The sequence below is a fragment of the Eumetopias jubatus genome, unplaced genomic scaffold (genome assembly GCF_037043125.1).
Source record: "Eumetopias jubatus isolate StellerSeaLion01/CBP00866 unplaced genomic scaffold, mEumJub1_p1.0 scaffold_9, whole genome shotgun sequence".
Lineage (NCBI taxonomy): Eukaryota > Metazoa > Chordata > Mammalia > Carnivora > Otariidae > Eumetopias > Eumetopias jubatus.
The window spans coordinates 80,849,761-80,857,320 of NW_028274815.1; the positions used below are offsets into that span (position 1 = coordinate 80,849,761).

Consider the following 7,560-nt stretch of genomic DNA (forward strand, 5'->3'; position numbering starts at 1 on the left):
TCCTTATGTTCCACAAATAAGTGAAACCATATGATAACTGACTTTCTCTGCTTGACTTATTTCACTTAGCGTAATCTCCTCCAGTTCCATCCATGTTGATGTAAAAGTTGGGTATTCATCCTTTCTGATGGCTGAGTAATATTCCATTGTATATATGGACCATATCTTTATCCGTTCATCTGTTGAAGGGCATCTCGGCTCTTTCCACAGTTTGGCTATTGAGGACATTGCTGCTATGAACATTGGGGTGCATATGGCCCTTCTTTTCACTACAACTGTGTCTCTGGGGTAAATACCCAGAAGTGCAATTGCTGGGTCATAGGGTGGCTCTATTTTTAAATTTTTGAGGAACTTCCACACTGTTTTCCAAAGTGGCTGTACCAACTTGCATTCCCACCAACAGTGTAAGAGGGTTCCCCTTTCTCCACAACCTCTCCAACATTTGTTGTTTCTTTCCCTGTCAGATTTTAAAAGATAGATATCATACAAAGTATCTTTTCCAGCCACAAAGGGATGAAAATAGAAATCAGTAACAGAAGTAAAATGAAAATTCATAAATATGTGGAAACTAAGGAACATTTTTAAACAACCAGTGGGCCAAAGAAGCAATCACAAGGGAAATTAGAAAATTTAGAGACAAATGGAAATGAAAATAAAATATACCAAAACTTATGGGATGCAGCAAAAAGAGTGCTCAGAAGGAAATTTATAACAGTAAATGACTATACTTTAAAAAAGAGAGAGAGAAGGAGAAAGATTTCAAATCAGCGCCTTAACTCTGACTTTCAGGAACTAGAAAAAGAAGACAAAAATAGAGGCACCTAGGTGGCTTGGTTGGTTAAGCATCTGCCTTCAGCTCAGGTCATGATCCCAGGGTCCTGAGATCGAGCCCCGCGACAGGCTCCCTGCTCAGCGGAGAGCCTGCTTCTCCCTCTCCCTCTGCCTGCCACTCTGCCTATCTGTGCTCTCTCTCTATGTCTCTGTCAAATAAATAAATAAAATCTTAAAAAAGAGAGAGAAAAATAAACCCAAGCTAATAGAAAGAAATAATAAGAATTAGGTCAGAGAAAAACAAAATACAGAATTAAAAAGCAAAAGTGCAATGCCATCTCTACCATAACCCCAATGGTATTTTTTTGCAGAAATGGAAAAGCTGATTCTAAATCCATATGGAGTTTTAAGAGCTCTGAGTAGCCAAAACAACCTTGAAAGAGAACAAAGTTGGGTGACTCATACTTCCTAATGTCAAAATGTACTACAAAGCTATGATAATCAAAACAGTGTGGTTGGTATTGGCATAAGGACAGACATAGACCAATAGAACAGAATTGAAAATAAATAAATAAAACCTCTTATTTTGGTCCTTGATATTCAACAAGGATCATTCTCCTCAACAAGGAGAAAAATGTAGTTTTTCCAACAAATGGTGCCAAGAAGACTGAATATCCACATGCAAAAGAATCAGTTGGAACCATTCTTTAGACTATATACAAAAATTAATTCAAAATGGATCAAAGACCTAAATTTAAGAGTTAAAACATTAAACTCTTAAAAATAAACTAGGAATAAACCTTCCTTGGATTTGGCAAGGGTTTCTTAAATATGACACCAAAGGCACAGACAGGGGTGCCTGGATGGCTAAGTCAGTAGAACATAGGACTCTTGATCTCAGTGTCATGAGTTCAAGCCCCACCTTGGGTGTGGAGCCTACTTTAAAAAAAAAAAAAAGCACAGCAACAAAAGAAAAAAATAGATAAATTGGACATCATAAAAATTAAAAACTTCTGTGCATCAAAGAACACTATTAATAATGAAAGACAAGCAATGGAATGGTAATAAATATTTGCAAAGTATATATGTGAAAAGGGCTTAATATCCAGAATATATAAATAACTCCTACAACTCAAAAACAAAAACCAATCAACCCATTTTTAAAATGAGCAAAAAAGGGGCACTTGGGTGGCTCAGTCAGTTAAGCATCCAACTCTTGATTTTGGCTCAGGCCATGATTTCCAGGTTGTCAGATGGAGCCCCGAGTCAGGTTCCATGCCCAGCACGGAGTCTGCTTGTCCCTCTCCCTCTGCTCCTCCCCCTTCTCCCCCTGCTTGCACTCTCTCTCTCTCAAATAAATAAATAAAATCTTTAAATGAATAATAAAATGGGCAGAAAAGATACACAAATGACCAATGAACACATGAAAAGATGTTCAACATCATTAGTCATTAGGGAAATGCAAATCAAACCCACAATGAGATACCACTTCACACCTACCAGAATGGCTATAATAAAAAACAAACAAAACCAGAAAATAACAAGTGTTGGCAAAGATGTGGAAGGATTGTAGCCCTTGTACATTACTGGTGGGACTATAAAATGGTGCAACAGCTCTGGAAGACAGTTTGGTGATTCCTCAAAAAGTTAAATGTAGAATTACCATATGACCTACCATATAATTCCACTCCTATATAGAGTTGAAAAGAATTGAAAAAAGGGACTCGGGAACTTGTTCATTAATGTTTATAGCAGCATTATTGATATTAGCCAAAGAGTGGAAAAAACCCAAGTGTCCTTCAACAAATGAATGGATGTTTTATATTCAGTGTTCTCTAGAGAAACAATAGGAGATGATAGATGACAAACAGATAGATGGATATAGAGATACACAAATATAAAGGGATTTATTATAAGGTATTGGCTCACATGATTATGGAGGCTGAGAAGTCCTATGGTCTACTATCCGCAAAGCTAAAGACCCAGGAAAGCTGGTGATGTAGTTCAAAGACCTAAGAGCTGGAGAGCCAATGGTATAGACTCCAGTCCAAGTCTGAAAGCCTGAGAATTAGGAGTGCTAAAGAAGGAGACCGATATCCCAGCTTAATCAGTCAAGCGGAGAGCAAATTCAACTTTCCATTGGCCTTTTGTTCTACTTTGGCTCTCAACAGATTGGATGGTGCCCACCTACACTGGGGAGGGCCATCCGCTTTACTCAGTCCATCAATTCAAATGTTAATCTCCACAAGAAACACCCTCACAGACACACCCAAATACAATCAGATACTGGGCACCCATGGTGCAGTCAAATTGACACATATAACTAACCATTACAGTAAATAAACAAAACATGATCTATACATGCAGTGGATGTTATTCAACCACAAAAAGAAATGAAGTTCTGTTGTTTCCCTTCCACTGTGGAGTCAGGTGGAGGTGGAGGCCCAGGTGCACCAAGATTCAGCTCCACCCATAACCCACTGCCATGGCCAAGGAAAGCATTACTACTGGAGGTGTAATGGATTTTTAATACTGCTTTACAAGAGGTGCTGAAGAATACTCTCATCCACGACGGTCTAGCACATGGAATTTGAAAAGCGCCAAAGCCTTAGACAAGCACCAAGCCCATCTTTGTGTGTTTGCATCCAGCTGTGATGAGCCTATGTATGTCAGGTTGGTGGAGGCCCTTTGTGCTAAACACCAAATCAACCTAATTAAGGTTGATGATAACAAGAAAGCAGGGGAATGAGTAGGCCTCTGTAAAACTGACAAGAGATGGAAAACCCCACAAAATGGTTGGTTGCAGTTGTGTGGTGATTAAGGTCCATGGCAAAGAGTCTCAGACCAAGGATGTCATCAAGGAATAGTTTCAATACAAGAAATTAATAAATAAAAAACTTGGTTTTGGGGCATCTGGGTGGCTCAGTCATTAAGCGTCTGCCTTCGGCTCAGGTCATGATCCTGGGGTCTTGGGATTGAGCCTCACATCGGGCTCCCTGCTCAGTGGGAAGCCTGCTTCTCCTTCTCCCACTCCCCTTGCTTGTGTTCCCTCTCTCGCTGTGTCTCTCTCTGTCAAATAAATAAAATCTTAAAAAAAAAACACACACAACACTTGGTTTTCGTTCCTCAAAAAAAAAAAAGTTGTATAACATAAGTGAAACTTGAAAATATTAAGCTAAGTGAAGTAAGTCAGACACAAAAGGACAAATACTGTATGATTCTACTTATATGAAATACCTAGATTAGACAAATTCATAGAAAATAGATCAGAGATTGTATATGCTGGCAGAGGTGGAATGGGGAGTTATTGCTTAATGGGTACAGAGTTTCTATTTGGAGTAATGAAAAAAAATGGAACCAGATAGTGGTGATAGTGTATATGTAATTAATGATACTGAATTGGTACACTTAAAAAATATTAAAATGTACAAAAAAACATGGCAAATTTTATGTTATATATATTTTAGTCCAATAAAAAATTGGTTTAACATAGTTGATTACATTCACAGTAAAGAAAACCCATATGATTGCCTCAATAGATGTAGAAAAATCATGATAAAATTCAAAACCCATTCATGAAAATACTTTTTTAGAAACCTAGAAATAGAAGAGAACTTCCTAAATCTGTAAAAGGGTATTGTGCCAGTTATCAATTTTTTGCCTCTCAGCTTCCAAAATCACCCTTCAGTACCTGCTCTGTGATGGACTGAATTCTTGAAGCACTTTTCCCTCACAGCAAGTACAGGGAACTTTGCCAAAAGAGGGTGCTGGAGTGACACTGCAAGAGAAAGATGGTTTATCTCCCTAACTCCAAAGTACAGTGTTTTGCTTTTTCTTGCTTCTGCTGCATATAGGTCAGAGGTATAAGTGTGTGGGCACATTTGGGGGTACTCTATTCCAGTTGTGTGCTCAGAGCATGTAGTCCTCAGCAATCCTGCAGCTTCAGCCCAGGTCCAGTAACGGCCTTCCCATGGCCTTTCCAAGATCCTGGCCTCATAAACGTAGTGGAAACCTAACTCTTTTACACCAGCCTTGAATGGCCTGAGTCCTAAAGGGTTTTATGTTTGTCTCTCAATTATTGCCCTGTGCAAGCCTGAGCAACCTAGAAAACTTCTCCACCAACCTGAGTGTTGCAACCACATGATTTACAATGAGGGCTGTACTGTAGCCTTGGGAAGGGAGTTCCATTTCCAAATTTGTATGTCCTTGGATACTCTCCCTCAGCTCTTGGTGTCCTTTAACATTATCTCTACATCTGCATAGTTACCCTCCTATCATGGTTTCATAATTCTTTGTATTGAGCTTTCTCTATTAAAATTACTGTGTTGGTTTCTCATTGGGACTGACTGGTTGCTGACTGCTACAAGTACTTACAAAATATCTATGGTAAACATCATACTTAATGGTTAATGCTGTAAGTTTTCTCTTTGAGATCAAGAACAAGACAAGAATGCATACTATCACCATTTCTATGCCACACTGTACTAGCCACTGTAATATGACAAGAAAAAAAAGGGCATATGGATTGGAAAGGAAGAAAGGAAATTTTCATTATTCACAGATTATAATGATAATATACATTTAAAAGTCCAAAATGATCTATTCAATTATTAGAATATATGTAATTAGCAAGATTGTTGGATGCAAAGTCAACATACAAAAATCTATATTTATATCATTTGTATAATGATATAATTATATGTATAATTATTAATATAATTGTATTGCTAATTATAAATATAATAATATAATTATAAGAAAAAGAAACTTTAAAAATACCATTAACAAAAATATAAAAATATTAAATACTTAACAATAAATGTAACAAAAGATGTGCAAAAAGTGTTAAGACATTGTGAAAAATTGAAGACATCTTAAAAAATGGATAGATATACAAGTTCATGAAATCATAGACTCAATATTGTGAACATGACAATTTCCCCAAAACTGATGTATAGATTCAAGACAATTATAATTGAAATTCTTATAAGTTTTTTGTTGTTGTTTGTATAGTAAACTGACAAACTTATTTTTAACATTTATATGGAAATGAAAAATTGATAAAGAGCCAAGACACTTTTGAAGAAGAAAAACAAGGATGGAAGACTTGCTCTATCAAATATCCAGATTTATTATAAAGGTAAAATAATTAAAATAGTATGACACTGGCATAAACATAGAGATGAATAGAACAGGATAGAGTCCCAAACCAGAGTCATGCATACACAAACATGAAAAGTTTGTCACTGCAAAGAGTGGGTGAACCATAGTATTTTAAATAACTTGTGCTGGGAAAACGGGATACCCATGTGATAAAAAAAAGAAACTTGGTCCCCATCTCACTCCATATAAAAACCAATTTCAGATAAATTACAGATTTAAATATGAAAGCCAAACAATAATAAAAATAATATTTAATAATAATAAAAAAACCTATAAAAACATAGGAAAATAGCTTCATGACTTCAAGATAGGGGCACATTTCTTAGACAGCTATAAAAAGCACTAACCAAAGGAAAAGATTAATGAACAGGGCTACATTAAAATAAGAACTTCTGTATATCAAAAGATGCTGTTCAACTGGTTTGTACCCAAAAGGACTCCTCCAAACCCAAAAACAAAAGATAGACAACTCAACGGACAAATGAGAAAAGAAACAAGGATAAGCACTTAACAAGAGAATATCCACAGTCCCAAAACACAGGAAATGGAGCTCTACTTCATTAATAATTAGAGAAATGAAAATTAAAAAACTACAATGAGATACCATTACACTGACAAAACCAAATATAAGTGTGGATATGGAACACTGGAACCCGCATCACTTCTGGGGATGGGGGATGTGTGTAAATTCCAATAACAAAATTGGGAACTCGTCAGTCTTGTCTCTCATATTCCATGATTCAGAATTCACTCCTAGGTGGAATTTCTAACAAAAATACCTCCACACAGGCACCAAAAGACATGCACAGGAATGTCTACAGTAGCACTGCTCAAAGTAACTCCAAACTAGACAACCCAAGTATCCAACAACTGCAGAAGGGATAAAGAAATTATGTAGGCAGGGTGGGGCACAATGAGTGAAGGGAATCATAAACTACAAACTTTCAGTTATAAAATAAGTAAGTTGGGGCACCTGGGTGGCTCCATCTGTTAAGCATCTGACTCTTGATTTTGGCTTAGGTCATGATCTCAGGGTCATGAGCTCGAGCCCTGCATCAGGCTCTATGCTCAGCTGGGAGTCTGCTTAGTATTTTCTCTCTCTCTCACTCTCTGTCCCTCCTGCCACTGCCCCTCCCCACACACTCTCTCTCTCTTTCAAATAAAGAAATCTTTAAAAAAATAAAAATAAATAAAAAATAAAATAAGTCATGGGGATGTAATGTACAGCATGCTAACTATAATAATACCGTATTACATATTTGAAAGTTGCCAAGAGAGCAAATCTTAAAAGTCCTCATCAGAAGAAAAAAAAATTTTTTTTTGTAGCTGTGTATGGTGATGAATGTTAACTAGACTTGTGGTAATCCTTTCACAATGTATTCAAATATCAAATCATTATGTTGAATACCTGGAACTAATACAATATTATATGTCAATTAGTCAATTACACCTTAATAAAAAATAAAATTATGGCATATTTTATAATGAAATAATATACAACACTGAAAATGAATGGACTATAGCTTCATGCAATGACATGAATTTCATAAACATAATAATAAGTCAAAGAAGCCAAACACTATATGCCAATTCCATCTATATGAAGTTCTGAAAATGAGTAAAACT

General features: G+C 36.4%; 1 pseudogene; it reads left to right on the forward strand.

The window, feature by feature from the left end:
• Window positions 1-3,256: 3,256 nt before the first annotated feature.
• On the forward strand, window positions 3,257-3,704 carry LOC114209726 (small ribosomal subunit protein eS12 pseudogene; annotated as a pseudogene).
• The last annotated feature ends 3,856 nt before the right edge of the window (window positions 3,705-7,560 follow it).